Raw genomic sequence first — 17376 nt, 5'->3', positions numbered from 1 at the left:
TCCACCTCCTCTCTGTCGGCCATCTCATCATTGCTGGTGATGAGCTCCATTACTGTAGTGCCGTCAGCAAATTTGACGATGTGATTGCTCGGTTGTTTGGCTCGGCGGCCATGTGTGAGCAGAGCGTACAGCAATAGACTCAGCACACAACTCTGGGATGCACCCATGTTGGGGATGATGGGGGAGGGAGGTGTGGGTGAATCCTGACTATCTAAGGTCTGATCATCAGGAAGTCCAATGCACTGTTGCACAGTGGTGCATTTAGACCAAGCAGCAGGTATTTGTTCAATAAGGTCTGTGGGACATTAGTGTTGAATGCTGAACTGAAATCCAGAAACAGCATTCTGACATAAATGTCCTTGTTTTCTAGATGTGTCAGGGCTAGGTGAATGACAAGTGCTAAGGCATCTGTCATAGAGCGTTTCTGTCTGTAAGTGTCCAATGTGGCAGAAATGGAGTTTCTGATAAGTGCTTCTATCAGCCATTTAAAGCACTTCATGATGATTGTTGTCAGTGCCCATGGGCAATAATCATGTAGTTGTGAAGGTGTAGAGTTCTTTGGTACAGGGATGACAGAGGGCAATGTGAAGTATGTAGTGACAGCAGCCTGGATGAATGAAGTATTGAAGATGTCCGTGGAACGCCAGTAGCTATTGTGGCTGGTGTTGTGTTGCATGCTTCGAAGTGTGCATAAAAGTTGTTTGGAGCATCAGGAAGGAGGTGTCACTGGTACACTCAACACTGTTTTCCCTTACATAGCAATGCCCTTGATACCCAGCCACATACGCCGGAGATCGTCATCAGGTGTTCCTGTGTTTTACGCATTGCAGTCTTCACCCTCTTGATCTCTAAGATTAGGTTTCTCTTGGCTGCTCTGAGATCTGTTCTGTCACCAGACTTGAAGTCAATGTTCCAGGCTTTTAGTATGGAGCACAGCTCTGTGTCCAGACAGGGCTTCTGGTTAGCCCATAAGATGACTGCTCCTGAGGTACCAACATCATCTACGCACCAACTGATGACAGATGGGGCATATTCCTCTAGGTCTGTGTCTATTTCATTTGTAGCGGCCACCTTGAACATCAGTCATTTGGTCCATTCGAGATAGTCCTGAAGCATAAAGATCATCTCATTCAGCCAAATAGTGACACTCATCTTGGCTGGTTTCTCTATCTTCAGCAGCATATCGGTCTGGTGGGACTAATATTATGGAGATATGGTCAAGGAGGTCAAGGTGAGGGTGTGGGCTACTGGTCAGCATTAAGAATGAGTTCCAGCGGAAGCATTTATATTAATAACATTTCAAAGATACCTCAATAGGAAAGATTTAGAGGGATATTGTGTCAGGAAGTTTAGAGGAGGCTTAACCCAAACGCAGAGCAGTGGAGATGATCTAACAATGAGTGATAACTTCAATGATAAACTGAAAAATAACAAGCCATGAGGGGGCCACAAAACATGCGAGAACAGATATTTAATACAAGGCAGCAAGGTAACTGAAAGAAACTGGTTGAGGCTGACTGGTTCCAATGAGTTAACAAGGACTGTGGATGAGAGCTGGGCTACATAGAAACATAGAAAAACTACAGCACAATACCCTTTGGCCCACAACGTTGTGCTGAACATGTACTTACTTTAGAAATTACTTGGATTACCCATAGCCCTCTATTTTTCTAAGCTCCATGTATCAATCCAAAAGTCTCTTAAAAGACCCTATCGTATCCATTTCCCCCACCGTCGCCAGCAGCCCAATCCACACACTCACCACTCTCTGCATAAAAAAACTTACCCCTGACATCTCCCACACCCTCATCTTGGCCTCCTTGTCCACATCTCCATAATGTTAATCCCACCAGACCGATATGCTGGGTTTAAATAGGTTGCAGGTGATGAGTTGGAAATGAGCAACAGGTGACTACTGTTAGCTGGGTGGAGCCTGTGCCTGACCGTACCTCCCCTACTACAGCCCAAGACGATCCAGATGGGTCTTTGATGAGTGATGGATCAAAGATGAAACTGGATGGCACCCAAGAACTCTCATCTGGGCCATACCCTTTCCCAGTCGACCAAGTACTGCACACCCTGTCCACAATGACACAACTCCATTCAGTGTACAGTGGACGACCCTCACCATACTGGGTTACGGAGGTGCAACCATATGTAGTCCATGAACAACGGGCTTGAGGTTGGACACATGGAAGGTAGGTGTGATCGTGAGGAATGCTGGCAGCTGAAGACAGTAAGTGACTGGTTTGATGCAATAGGTAATCTTCAAGGGAGCAATGAACCAGAGTAAGAGTTGCAGGAGTCAGTGTGCAGAGGCAGATCTTGGGTGGACAGCCCAACACAGTCCCCATGTCCGGAAGTCTGGCTGGGCACCAACGGAGGTTGGCCTGGTGGCAGTGGGCACATTTGGCAGCTAGGATAGCTCTCTGTGCCATCTTCTATTATTCTGCCTGCAGCAATCTAGGGCCCAAGCAGACAGGACCTCCGTTATCGGCTGCTCTGCAGGGAACAACTGAGGTTGGTAGCCATATAACACTTCAAATAATGACATACCTATGGCAGAAAAAGTGTGCAGTCTGTGGAATAGCTTGATCCAGAGCAGATACTTCCTCCATGTGGAAGGTTTAGAGGCAGCAAAGCAATGGAGAAATGTCTGTACTTGCTGATTGGCTCTTTCTGACTGACCATTTGTCTGCGAATGATAGACAGAGGACAAATTCACTGAGGTGCACAGGAGGGAGCAGAAGGCTTGCCAGACGCAAGAGATGACTTGTGGCCCTTGTCCGACACAATATCTTGAGGGAAGCCATGGAGGCAGACTATTCGTTGGAGAACCAGATCCATTGTCTCATCAACTGATGGAAGTTTGGGGATGGCAATGAAGCGCGTGCCTTTGAGATCAGGTCCACCCACTGTCATGATCTCCGTGACCCTGGCACCGTATCAAATGCGTCCACCTCTGCCATGGAAGGTCCAGAAGGGTTCAGATGATGGAGAATGGGAGTGGTGATGAAATGTCTCTTGGGGTCCTCAAAAACGTGACCTGCTGCAATAAACCAAGGTATCTGCGAGGTAGGTGAGAGGAGCAACAATCTGGCTGTAGTTTTGATTAAATGGTGGTAGAAATTGGAGAAGCTCGACTGTAGCTGCTTGCGGGAGCGTGGTCAACACAATGCAAAGATGGCACACACTTTCTCTGGAAACATGGTCATGTCTGAGGTTGAAAGGGTGTAACCCAGGAAGGACTGGCATTTCTCTAACTTGGAATACAGTCGGTTTGCAAGGAGATACAGATGTGACAGACAAAGACTTGAGGGTCCTTGGAGAAGACAAGGTTGTCATCAAGATTTATAACCATATATCTGTGCAGCATGACTTGGAGGAACATCTGGACTGGTGGAACATCTGAAGGGCATTACCAAGTATTCATAGTGGCCAATGGGTGTTAGGAACACCATCTTCTACTCTTCTCCCTGGCAGATGTGGGTCAGGTTACATGCACTCCATAGATCAAGGATGGTGAAGATCTGGGCCCTGCAGAGTGTTTTGAATGTGCTATCCATCAAGGGGAGATGGTAACACTTCTTAATGGTGATTTTGTTGAGTCCATGGTCAATACAGGGATGTAGATCTCAATCTTTCTTTTCCACTAAAAAAAGAATCCTGCACTAACTGGGGACTGGGATGGTTGAATGAAGCCATGCTCAGCCCTTCAGTGATATAGTCATTCGTGGTTTGGGTCTCAGGAGGAGAGAGGGAGAACAGATGACCTCAGGGAGGGGTGGTGCCTGGGAGGAGGTTGATCATGCAATTGTGGGGTCTATGAGAGGTCAGGGTGCTAAGTCGTGGTGTTCCTGTAGGAAGTTAGTTGAAGTTGAGGATTTCCTCTGTTGCCACATATTTCTGGGGTGAAGAGAACTGAGGTTGAATCAGGTGGGTCCCCAACTCAGCAGAGACCCAGATGACCAGGTGAAGTGAGGGTTGTGAGTGGAGGGCCAGGATGAGAGGAAAGTTGGGTGAGTCAATAAGAAGGAATGGATGGACTTGCAGTGTTCTCTGTTGCTCATGTACACCCTGACCTTCCCAGACCCCAAGGGACATCTGTCAATGGCCACAATGCAGAAGGGTTGAGATAGGCTCAGTAGGAAGCACAAGCAGCACACACAGAGACCAGTCCAGAATGCCAGAATCCACCAGAGCCTCCTATGTGCGTAGAGCCATCAGAGTGTAGAGAGAGAACGACAGGGTATGGAGCTGGAACGAGGGGCCGGGGGGAGGGCATGCTTACCAGAGAGAAGGACCCTCATATCTACCAGGTGGTGCTAGACCTAGTGGACATTTGATGCATGGGTGATCAGGGGCTCCAGAGTAAGCACACACAAGTTTTTTTTTCCCACTGATGTTCTTACTCTTGGTAGAGGAGAGGGGGTTAAGAAGCTCTCCCTAACTAACTAGGTTCTGGGGGCGTTAATGATGAGGGTCCTGCAGCCTGAAATGGTACTGGGAATGGAATTGGGATTCTAGCTAATGATCTGGAGGGTTAAGCCAGAAAACTCTTATCAATTTGGAGGGCCAAAGGAATGAAGCTTTCAAGGTCAGTGTGCACCTCTTGGATAGTCTGCTCATCTTTCAAGTGCTCCAGGAGTCTGTGATGGTATTGGACCTGCAGCACTTCTGCACTCCAGCCACACTCCACCATGAGGGTCTTGGATTCCATGGTGTAATCCAGCACCGAGAACAAAGCTTGACGCAGGCAAAGTATCGAATCCGCTGCCCTCCTTCATCTTTCTGGATGGTCAAAAACCTGGTTTTTCTCCTATTTATTGCACTCGGTGGTTTTATTGTCCCATTTGGCAGTGGCCCAGCTCAGAGCTCACCCAGTCAAGTGAGTAATGATAAAGGCATCCTGGGCTCAGTCCGTAGAATACAGAGGTAGCTGGAGCTCGAAGTGTAAGGCCCACTAGGACAGGAAGTTGCAGCATCAAGTTTGCATCAAAATGGAGAGTTGGAAGCGAGTGGTGAGCAGATGGTTTTCCACTGCTTCTAGATCGTGTGCTCAGTTGCAAAGCATCCCAAGGCGGGTACTCAAGATTGTGCATGGGAAACTGGCAGGTGTGTTTACAGACGTTTTTAATCTCTCCCTCTCCCAGTGTAGAGTACCCTTCTGCTTCAAAACATCTACCATTGTTCCTGTACCTAAATAGACCAAGGTAACAAGTCTGAATGACTGGCAACCTGTCGCACTCACCTCAATAATGAGCAAATGCTTTGAGAGGCTGGTCAAGGATTACACCTGCAGCATTGTATCACCCACACTGGACCCCCGACAATTTGCCTACCAACACAACTGATTGACAGATGATGCAATAGCCACAGCTCTACACACTATTCTTACACATCTGGAGAAGAAGGATGCCTATGTAAGAATGCTGTTCTTAGACTACAGTTCAGCATTCAACACCATAATTCCCTTCAGGCTCGACAAGAAGCTCAGAGACCTCAGCCTTCACCCTGCCTTGTGTAGCTGGATCCTGGACTTCCTGTCATATCACCAGCAGGTGGTAAGAGTGGGCTCCCTCACTTCCGCCCCTCTGACCCTCAACACAGGTTCCCCTCACAGCTGTGTCCTAAGCCCCCTCCTTTACTCTCTGTATACCCTTGACTGTGTCCCTACCCACAGCTCCAATCTGATAATTAAATTTGCTGACGACACTACACTGATTGGCCTATCTCAAATAATAATGAGGTGGCCTACAGAGGAGAAGTCATGACCCTGACATAGTACTGGGAAGAGAATAACCTCTCTCTCAATGTCGCAAAAACAAAGGAGCTAGTTGTGGACTACAGGAGGAATGTAGATAGGCTAACCCCTATAGACATCAATGGATCTGGGGTTGAGGGGGTGAACAGCTTTAAGTTCCTCAGCATAAACATCACCAAGGATCTCACATGGTCTGTTCACACCAGCTGTGTGGTGAAAAAAGCACAATAGCACCTCTTTCACCTCAGACGGTCAAAGAAGTTTGGTATGGACCCCCAAATCCTAAGAACTTTTGACAGGGGCACAATTGAGAGCATCCTGACTGGCTGCACCACTGCCTGTTATGGGAGATGTACTTCCCTCAATCGCAGGACTCTGCAGAAAGTGGTGCGAACAGCCCAGCACACTGTAGATGTGAACTTCCCACTATTCAGGGCATTTACAAAGACAGGTATATAAAAAGGGCCCGAAGGATCATTGGGGGCTTGAGTCAACACAACCACAAACTCTTCCAGTTGTTACCATCCAGGAAATGGTACCACAGCATAACAGGCTCCGGGACAGCTTCTTCCACCAGGCCATCAGACTCACTAATTCATGCTGATACAATTGTATTTCGATGTTATATTGACTGTCCTGTTGTACATACTATTTATTAAAAATTACTATAAATTGCACATTGCACATTTACACAGAAATGTAACGTAAAGATTTTTACTCCTCATGTACAGTATATGAAGGATGTAAGTGATGTCAATTCAATTCAATTAATGTCAACAGATGACTTCCTTTAAGTGAGTATACTCTGCTGAGTCAATTGAGAATTCATTTCTACTGTCAGGAAATGTAGAGGAGGCTTAATCCAAACACAAAGCAGTGGAAACAATTTAGCAGAGAGCAATAACTTTAATAATAAACTGAAAAATAGCAAGCCATGAGGGGCCACAAAACGAGAGAATTGACACTCAACATGACAAGGTAACTGAATGCTAGGAGCAGCTGGTTGAGGTTAGTTCGATGAGTGAACAGGGATTGTTAATGAGATCTGGGTTTAAATAGGCTGCAGGTGATGAGTTGAAAACAAGTGGCAGGTGACTCCTGTTAGCTTGGTGGTGCCTGCTTGTGCAGGTCTGACATATGGACCAAACACACTAAAACTGGACTATCCTAGACGGTAAACTTGGCTGCATGGACTAGTTGGATTGAAGTGTCGTGTCCATGCTGTATGACTCTATGTAAGTCAACTGGGTACTGTTGTAAATCTTTTCTTGTGAAATTAACAGTCCAAGCCATTTCCTAATGCCCTTGCTTGCCATGTAGTTTCATATAAAACAAGGATTCCATATTATCAACTTGAAACACCAATAAAAATAAACTCAGTATCTCATGTGTTGGGGAAGGCAACTGAATATTGTAAGGAAACAAATGGACCATACTCGGTATTTCATGTTTTTTTGGTTTGCCACTGCTTCAAATCAAAGATTTCCATTCTTGTGTCAAAATCCCTGCCTCTCTTGGTAATTTCCTCTGGAATCCTCCAACTTCTCTAAGACTAACTGATGCTACAAAATGCTGCACTGATAGAAGTTACAATTGTGCAGTGTTGAAAAGAGTGTCAAATACTGAATGGCTGTTCCACAGCAATGTGTACCATGAGATGTGTGAAACTGTGCTGAATGTAATATCTAATCTCAGAAAGAAATCATCATTATTTTGGGCATTTATTTATTCTTTTCTAAATCATTTTGCAGAACAGCTAGAAGTGAAATCAAGTTGAGATTAGGGATAGTCAGCATGGCTTTGTTAAGGGCAGGTCGTGCCTTACAAGCCTGATTGAATTATCTTTGAGGATGTAACAAAACACATTGATGAAGGTAGAGCAGTGGATATAGTGTTGATGGATTTCAGTAAGGCATTTGATAAGGTACCCCATGCAAGGCTCCTTCAGATAGTAAACAGGCATGGTATCCAAGGAGACCTTGCTTTGTGGATCCAGACATGGCTTGTCCACAGAAGGCAAAAGATGGTTGTAGATGGTGCGTATTCTACACAGGTTGGTAACCAGTTGTGTTCCACAGGGATCCGTTCTGGGACCCCTCTTCTTTGTGATTTTTATATATGCCTTGGATGAAGTAGAAGGGTGGGTTAGTACCATAGAACCATAGAACATTACAGCATAGAAACAGGCCTTTTGGCCCTTCTTGGCTGTGCCAAACTTAAGTTTTTTGATGACACAAAGGTAGTGGGGTGTTGTAGATAGTCTGGAAGGTTGTCAGAGGTTACAATAGCACATCAATAGGATACAGAACTGAGAAGTGGCAGATGGACTTCAACCCAGATGAGTGTGAAGTGGTTCATTTTGGTAGATCAAATTTGCAGACAGTATTTAATATTAATGGTAAGACTCTTGGTAGTGTAGAGGATCTGAGAGATCTTGAGATCCATATTGAAAGGACACTCAAAGCTGCTGCGCAGGTTGACAGTATTGTTAAGAAGACGTATGGTGTTTTGACCTTCATCATCCGTGGGATTGAGTTCAAGAGCCGGGAGGTAATGTTACAGCTATATAAGACCTTGATCAGACCCCACTTGGAGTACTGCGTTCAGTTCTGGACATCTCATTACAGGAAGGATGTTGATACTATAGAGAGAGTGCAGAGGAGATCTACAAGGATGTTGTCTAGATTGGAGGGTATACCTTATGGGAATAGGTTGAGTGTACTTGGCCTTTTCTTCTTGGAGCGACAGAGGATGAGAGGTGACCTGATAGAGGTGTATAAACGATGAGGGGCATTGATCATGTGGATAGCCAGAGGCTTTTTCCCAGGGCTGAAATGGCTAACACAAGGGGGCATAGTTTTAAGGTGCTTGGAAATTGGTACTAAGGGGATGACAGGGGTAAGTTTTTCACACAGAGAGTGGTGGGTGCGTGGAATGCAGTGCCGGCTGCGGTGGTGGAAACAGATACAATAGGGTCTTTTAGGAGCCTCTTAGATAGGTACATGGAGTTTAGAAAAATAGAGGGCTGTGCACTAGGGAAATTCTAGGCAGTTTCTTGAGTAGGTTACATGGTCAGCACAACATTGTGGGCCTAAGGGCCTGTAATGCGCTGTAGATTTCTATGTTCTATGAGCTTACTATCATGTGCACAGGAGCAAAAAAAACTTACTTGCAGCAGCATTAAAGACACATAGCATCAGATGCACAACATTCACAAGATAAAGCACAAAATTATACAAGGAAGAACACAACTAGAACAAAAGAAAACAAAGAGTTTATATAGAACATACAGGAAAGCAAAGTAGAGAAGAAGGAGAGACATTGATCCCATCACTGATACAGATAAAATGTTCTACAGTCTTCTCAAGATGTTAAAGAATCAGGATTTTATCTTGCACTAATTCAAACGATATCCCTGTTTAAAAGAAAAACTGACAGAAATCAATCACTAAGCAGCAACTTTCTCCAGGATTCTGTCCTGTACACAGTTTGGACATGTAGCATTCAAACATTTTATGTGTTTAGGTGCATGCTGGATGACATGAACTGTACTTTAAAGTGATTTTTTTTTAGTAATTAGGTTTGTTATATTCTTCACATCTTGCACTCTGGCTGAATTGATGTAATTCAGTGTTTCAGTCACACCTTCAGTTTCAGACATTGCTATAGAAGCAACACAAATTTCATTAAAATATGATCAGTAATTCATTAATTTCAGAACATGCAAATGAACAGCCAACACTGTGGTTCAGAGTTTCAGCATTCATTAAGCAGTCCCTCTCCCCAATCAGAATCTGATCAAACTGCATGAGCTTGTGCATAATTCAGTATTGTACTCCTCTGTGCAATTAGACCTCCGAGACTTTGCAAAGAATTGACAGCATAAATAACAGAAGAAATAGAAACTCTGTCTCCTACCCTTGAGTTTGGAAAAAAGCTACTTACAGCTACTTAATGCATTTGGCTATGCCTGCTTTTCATTGATCACATTGGCCCCAGCTATGTCTGCCTTTTCGTTGGCTATGTACATCTGGGCCCGGCTATACCTGTCCATGTTCCAAGCCTTCCCTGGTAACGCTTCTCAACTCTTCCTTTGCTACCATAATGACTGCATTGTTGCTGCTTCATGCACCCATGCTGAGCTCATCAATTTCATCAAATTTGTTTCCAACTTCCACACTGCCCTTAAATTCACTTGGTCAACTTCATATTTAAAGCTCATTTCTTTTCAAAGAATATATAAATTATACACCTTGAAATTTGCCTGCTTATAGTCAGCCATGAAGCAAAAAACCCGAATAACCCAATTTTAAAAAAAGCAAAGAGCACTGCGCAAAGAAAGAGGGGGAAAAAAAACACACATTGTGCAACACATCAGACAACTCCAGTCCCTTTCTTGATCTCTCTGCCTCCATCTCTGACAACTGTCTAACATCTTTTCTACCATAGCAATTCCCATGGTTATCTTGACTATACCTCTTCCTAACCCGTCGCCTGTAAAAATGCTTTTCCTTTCACTCAGTTCTTTTGTCTCTGCCGCATCTGTTCCCAGAATGAAGCTTTCCTTTCCAGGTCATCAGAGAAGTCCTCTTTCTTCAAAGAACAGGGTTTCCCATCCTCCACCATTGATGCTGCCCTCGCCCATATCTCTGTCATGTCCTGGACATCAGCGCTCACCCTATCTTCCTGCCCTCTTAACAGGGATAAGGTTCCTATTGTTCTAACCTACCACCCCATGAGGCTCCATGTCGAACACATCATTCTCTGCTACTTCCACCATTTCCAAAGGGATCCTACCAGCAAACATATCTCTACCTCTCTCCCCACTCTCCACTTTCCACAGGAGTTGCCCCCTCTATGGATTCCCTTGTCTATTCATCCCTCCTGTCACTTACCCCTGCAAGCTACAGTGCTATACTTGCCCATTCACCTCCTCCCTCAGCTCCATTCAGGGCTCCAAACAGTCCATCCAGATTCACCTACGAATCTGCTGGGATGCTCCAGATGCGGCCTCCTCCACTTTGTCAAGCACCTCCACTCCATCTGCCAAAAATGGAATTTCCCAGTAGCCAACTATTTTAATTCCTATTCCCATTCCCATTCCAACATGTCAGTTATGGTCTCCTCTTTTGCCACAATGAGGCCACTTTCAAGTTGGAGGAGCAACGCCTTATATTCCATCTAGGTAGCCTCCAACCTGATGGCTTTAACATTGATATCTCCTTCCGGTAAAAATATTTTCCTCCACCTTCCCTCTTCTTCCATTCCTGACTCTGGCCTCTTCTCACCTACCTGTCACCTCCCCCTGGTGCCCCTCCCCCTCCCCTTTCTCCCACGATCTGCCCTCCTCTCTTAATTGCTTCCTCTCCAGCCTTTTACTTTTCCTACCCTCCTGACTTTACCTATCACCTTCCAGCTGTCCTCCTTCCCCTCTACCACCTCTTCAGTCTGGTGGCTTCCCCCTTCCTTTCTACTCCTAATGAAGGCTCTTGGCCCGAAACATCAACTATTCATTTCCATAGATGCTGCCTGACCTGCCAAGTTCCTCCCGCATTTTGTGTGCAATACACATCTCTCTGATTTTTATTCCATTGGCAATTATATTCCATCTGCCATTTACCCTTTCAATCACAGTAAAACATTGGTGAAATTGTAAGATATGAATATAGAAACACAGAAAACCTACAGCACAATACAGGTCCTTCAGCCCACAAAGCTGTGCCGAACATGTCCTTATCTTAGAAATTACCTAGGCTTTACCCATAGCCCTCTATTTTTCTAAGCTCTATGTAGCTATCCAGGAATCTTTTAAAAGACCCTATCGTATCTGCCTCCATCACTGTCACTGGCAGCCCATTCCACTCACTCACTACTCGCTGCATAAAAAAACTTAGCCCTGATATCTCCCCTATACCTACTTCCAAGCACCTTAAAATTGTGTCCTCTCATGCTAGCCATTTCAACCCTTGGAAAAAGCCTTTGACTAAGCACACAATCAATGCCTCTCATCATCTTGTACACCTCTATCAGGTCACCTCTCATCTCCCATTGCTCCAAGGAAAAAAGGCCAAGTTCACTCAGCCTATTCTCATAAGGCATGCTCTCCAATTCAGGCAATTTCCTTGTAAATCTCCTCTGCACCCTTTCTATGGTTTCCACATCCTTCCTGTAGTGAGGCGACCAGAACTGAGAGTACTCCAAGTGGGGTCTGACCAGGGTCCTATATAGCTACAGCATTACCTCTCGGCTCTTGAACTCAATCCCACTGTTGATGAAGGAAAAATGCACCGTATGCCTTCCTAACCACAGAGCCAACCTGCGCAGGAGGATGTCTTCATCATTTTTTGATAATATGGAACACAGATTTGTTAATTGTAAAAAGGCTTGGGGTGGTTCTGGGGCAAATACTTTTCATGCCATAGTTGGAATCTGGAATTATTTTGTCCAAAGTAAATGCTCAAGCAAAGATTAATTCTTTTCAAAGGAACTTAATTGCATGACATATTCCAAGTTATAGGAGCAAGTGGAATCAGCCAGGGCCTCATGTAGAGATGTGCACTCAGTGGCCACTTTATTACACCTGCTCGTTAGTGCAAATATCTAATCAGCCAATCATGTGGCAGAAACTCAATCATGAAAGTATGCAGACATGGCCACTCCAAATATCAGAATGGGGAAAAAATGGAATCTAAGTAACTTTGATCATGGAATGATCGTTGATGCCAGGCGGGTGGTTAGAAACTCCTGATCTCCTGGGATTTTCACACACAACAGTCTCTAGAATTTACAGAAAACGGTGAACAAAAGACATCCAGTGAGCGACAGTTCTCTGGGTGAAAATGCCTTGTTCATGAAAGAGGTCAGAGGAGAATGGCCAGACCGGTTCAAGCTGACAGGAAGGCAACAGTAACTCAAATAACCATGCTTTACAACAGTGGTATGCAACAGTGCATCTCTGAACACACAACATGCTGAACCTTGAAGTGGATGGACTTGAGCAGCAGAAGACCACAAACATACAGACATACACTCAGTGGCTAATTTATTAGGTACAGGAGGTACCTAATAAAAGATGCCACTGAGTGAATATTGTAACAGTATTCAGTTTCAATGGCATAGGTTTAGGTACAAATTCATTCACATGTTGAAATTTAGGGTCGGCAATATTGGGAAAATATTGTTACAAAGATTGTGATATTCATTAACTGCACAATGTATTCATAATAGTCTGATTATTGTGACAAAGGCAAAAAAAGAACAGAAGGATGTTGAGACAGCATCGTGTAAGCATAAAAGCTTCAACTGATGTCTTCCAGTCAAGATCTACAGCAACAGGTTGTGCCCCAATAGGCAGGCGTCATTACTCTGGAGAAATAAAAGAGAGCGCACAGATAGGAGAAAAGCAGATCCTTGTGTCAAATCTGACACATAATACATTTGAGTCTATTAAGATAACTGCCTTCAGAGAGGCTTAGTGGACTTGGGCTAAAAATGATATGGGGGGGGTGATCAGGGAGGAGTTGATTTATTTCACATTAATGGATTGAGCGCCTCAGCTGAGGCTCGAACCAGTGACCTTCAGGTTACTAGTCTGATGCCTTGCCCACTAGGCCACGCGCCAACACTTAATAATTAAATAATACGTTAATCATGCCAAGTGGAAATAAGTCCAGGACCAGCCTATTGGCACAGGGTGTCTGACACTCCGAGGGAGGAGTTGTAAAGTTTGATGTAAAGCTACTGGCCCTCCACCTGGATTCTGTGACCCTCTCGGGCAACGAATTCGCAAGGTGTTGGTGGAATTCCCCTCCATAGTCACCCCGCAGTTCTCCACGGCCGACCCCAAGCATGGCGTGCAGCACCACATCCCCACACAAGGACCGCCGCTGCACGGCCGAGCTCTCAGGCTCCTACCCGACAAGCTCCACCTCGCCAAGGAGGAGTTCCGTAAGATTGAAGAGATGGGAATCGCACGCCGCTCAGACAGCCCGTGGGCATCCCTGCTGCACATGGTGCCCAAATCCGCAGGAGGATGGAGGCCCTGCGGAGACTACAGAAGGCTCAACAATGCCACAAGCGCCGACAGATACCCGATACCCCACATCCAGGACTTCACAGCGAACCTGCATGGAGCAACCATCTTCTCTAAAAGCGACCTGGTCAGGGGATACCATCAGAACCCAGTGCACCCCGATGACGTGCCCAAGACAGCCCTCATCACCCTGTTCGGCTTGTCTGAATTCCTGAGGATGCCTTTCGGTCTCAAGAATGCAGCCCAAACTTTCCACAGGCTCATGGACTCAGTGGGACGCGGCCTGGATTTCGTTTTCATTTACTTGAACAATATCCTGGTGGCCAGCAGTTCACACCAAGAGCATGTGGCACATCTGCACCAACACTGCCAACGCCTGAGCGACCACAGACTGGCAATCAATCCGGTGAAGTGCCAGTTCGGGCTGACGAAGAGCGACTTCTTGGGCCACAGAGTCAACCGACATGGCGCAGTTCCCCTACCGGACAAGGTCCAGGCCATCTGCCAGTACCCCAAGCCCAGCACGGTCAAGGGCCTGCAGGAGTTCGTAGGGATGGTCAACTTTTATCATCGGTTTGTGCTGGCGGCGGCACGCATCATGAGACCCTTGTTCAGCCTGATGGCCAGTAAGGCCAAAGAAGTGGCATGGGACGCGGAGTCCACGGAGGCGCTTGAGCGGGCCAAGGAGGCGCTGGCAAAGGTGGCCCGCCTAGAGCACCCGAGAGTCGATGTACCCAAGGCACTCACAGTCAACACTTCCTACACAGCAGTTGGCGGAGTCCTGGAGCAGCTCATCGAGGGCCAGTGGTGACCACTCACTTTCTTCAGCCGGCACCTACGGCCAGCAGAAGTGAAGTACAGCGCTTTCAACAGAGAGTTGCTAGCTCTCTACCTGGCTGTCTGGCATTTCCTGTACTTCCTCGAGGGAAGGGAGTTCACCATGTATACGGACCACAAGCCCCTCACCTTCGCACTGGCCAAGGGATTGGACCAATGGTCGGCTCAGCAGAGGCACCTGTCCTTTATTTCAGAATTCACCACGGACGTCCGCCACATCGCAGGGAAGAACAACATTGTCACCAACACACTGTCTCGCCCCTGCCTCCACTCAGTAGGCATATCATCCTCAGGAATAGACTACAAAGCACTGGCGGAAGCACAACGGTCGTACACCAAGATCCTGGCTTACTGCACCTCGGTTTTTGGGCTCCAGTTGGAGGACGTCTCCTTCATCCTGGCAGTGGATCGACTCCTGTGCGATGTGTCTACCCGCAAACCCCGACCCATGGTACCAGCAGCATGGAGACGCTGGGTGTTCGACACGCTGCACAACCTGGCCCACCCATCCATCCGGGCGCCCATCAAGCTGGTAGCAGACAGATTCGTCTAGCACGGTTTGCGCGAACAGGTCGGACACTGGGCCAGGACCTGCGTACACTGCCAGACCGCCAAAGTCCAGTGGCACATGAAGGCTCCCCTCCAGCAGTTCCAGCCAATGCACTGGAGGTTCCAACACATCCATGCGGTCATCATCGGCCCCCTGCCAGTCTCCCAGGGCATCAGGTATATCTTTACCATGGTAGACAGGTTCACCAGATGGCCGGAAGCCGTACTGCTCGCAGACACATCCACGGAGTCCTGCACCAGGACGCTCATTGCAAACTGGATCGCCAGGTTCAGCCTCCCAACGGACATCAACTCCGACAGAGGGGCTCAGTTCACGTCTGGTTTGTGGACAGCACTGTGAGTACGTTTTTATTCGCAGGGGCTTGCACAGATCACCACTACAGTGGCAATACAAGGGACCCTTCAAGGTGATCTGGCACGACGGAACCACGTGTGTCATGGAGGTGGGTGGCCGGGAAGAGACTTTTACAGTGGACCGCCTCAAACCGGCGCACTTGGACATTGAGCAACCAGTGAGGGTACCCGCACCGCGCCGGCGAGGCCGGCCCCCCCCCCCCCAGGCAAGCCACACAAACTGGGGACTCCACTCCCCCAATGGACGTTTTTGGAGGGGGGTTTGTGGCGGCCCACACACGCAGGACTCAAACCACCATCAGGAGCCATGGGTAGACACACGGTAGCACATTTGTAATCACCTGCTCGGGGTGGACCTTCCGGGGACAGTCTGACGTCACGTCTGCCCTGCGGGTCACAGGGGCCCATGGGAGCGGAGATTTAAGCACACAATTTTGAATCAGTACAGGCATTGAGTTCAGCTCCTCTGCCTCCTTGTGTGTCTTTAGTAGCACATTGTGCACAACTACAAAGGGTTAAGTCATCCTATGAAACGGAGTAAGATTTTTGCTTATATTAAAAAGTTAAGGGCCCCCATTATCGCATGTACGTAGTTGTGACAACACACGTCTTTTCAATCAGTGGAGGGATCTACAATTTCATTCTTCATTCAGAGCAAAATCTCAAGGGGTCTCAATTTTTATAGATAATACAATTTATTTTGTTCAACATAAAGTTGTCACTGAGACTAATGGGTGATTTGTCATAGTGTCAGGGAAACTAGATAATAAATTAATTGTATTTGCTAATGTGTACACTCCCAATGTGGATGACCCAGGATCTTTTGAGTGTTTCTTTTCATTCCTGCCAGATTTGAGCTTTTATTCTTTAGTGATGGGAGGAGATTTTAATTGTTGTCTAGACCCAGTATTAGATCATTCTTCTCTTAAATCAGCCACACCTAATAAATCAGCTTTAGTTATTCAATTCTTTCCAATGAAGTGTGATATTGTTGATATCTGGTGTTTTTTTCACCCAGCAGAAAGGGACTATTCATTCTTCTCTCATGTCCATCATTCCTATACCAGGATTGATTATAAATGATTCCATTAGTTTAATCCATTGAATATAAAGAAATAGCTGTATCCAACCATTCTCCTGTATTGCTATCTTTAAATCTTCCTGGTTTCACTCATATGAACAGATCCTGGCATTTTAATTTAACTTTGTTATCTGATAAGGACTTTCTAAAATTTCTGGAGAATCAAATTACTTTTTTTTAAAGAAAATCTGTTGGAAGAGACTTCTAGTATAATCATTTGGGATGCTTTTAAGGCATATATTAGAGGACAAATTATCTCCTATACTGCATTTATAGAAAAAAGCTAATAAAGAGAGAACTGATTTAGTTAATCAATTAAAACAATTAGACCAGAAATATGCTGTGGCACCAGACCATGAATTATACAAAAGACTTATTGAAATTAAAACTAAATATGATCTTCTTATAATGAATCCAATTGAAAGCCAACTTTTAAAAGATAGAGGCCAATTCTATATCCATGGAGAAAAAACTGGTAAACTGTTGGCTAATCAATTGAAGACCTCTATAGCTAAATGGCAAATTAAAGAGATTTGCAAAACCAATGGTGATATGACAACCAACCATTTTGAAATAAGTGACACTTTTAGAGAATTTTATTCAAAATTGTATAGTTCTGATTCTGTAAAATTGTAAAAACAATTTTTTAGACCAATTAAATATTCCTGGACTTTCGGGTGATAATCAGAAGCAGTTGGATCAACCTATTTCTCAGGAGGAGATCACCAAGGCTATACG

The sequence above is a fragment of the Hemitrygon akajei genome, chromosome 7, assembly GCF_048418815.1.
Source record: "Hemitrygon akajei chromosome 7, sHemAka1.3, whole genome shotgun sequence".
In the NCBI taxonomy this organism is placed as follows: domain Eukaryota; kingdom Metazoa; phylum Chordata; class Chondrichthyes; order Myliobatiformes; family Dasyatidae; genus Hemitrygon; species Hemitrygon akajei.
The sequence above is the reverse complement of the archived record's forward strand: the minus strand, read 5'-3'. Positions refer to the sequence as shown.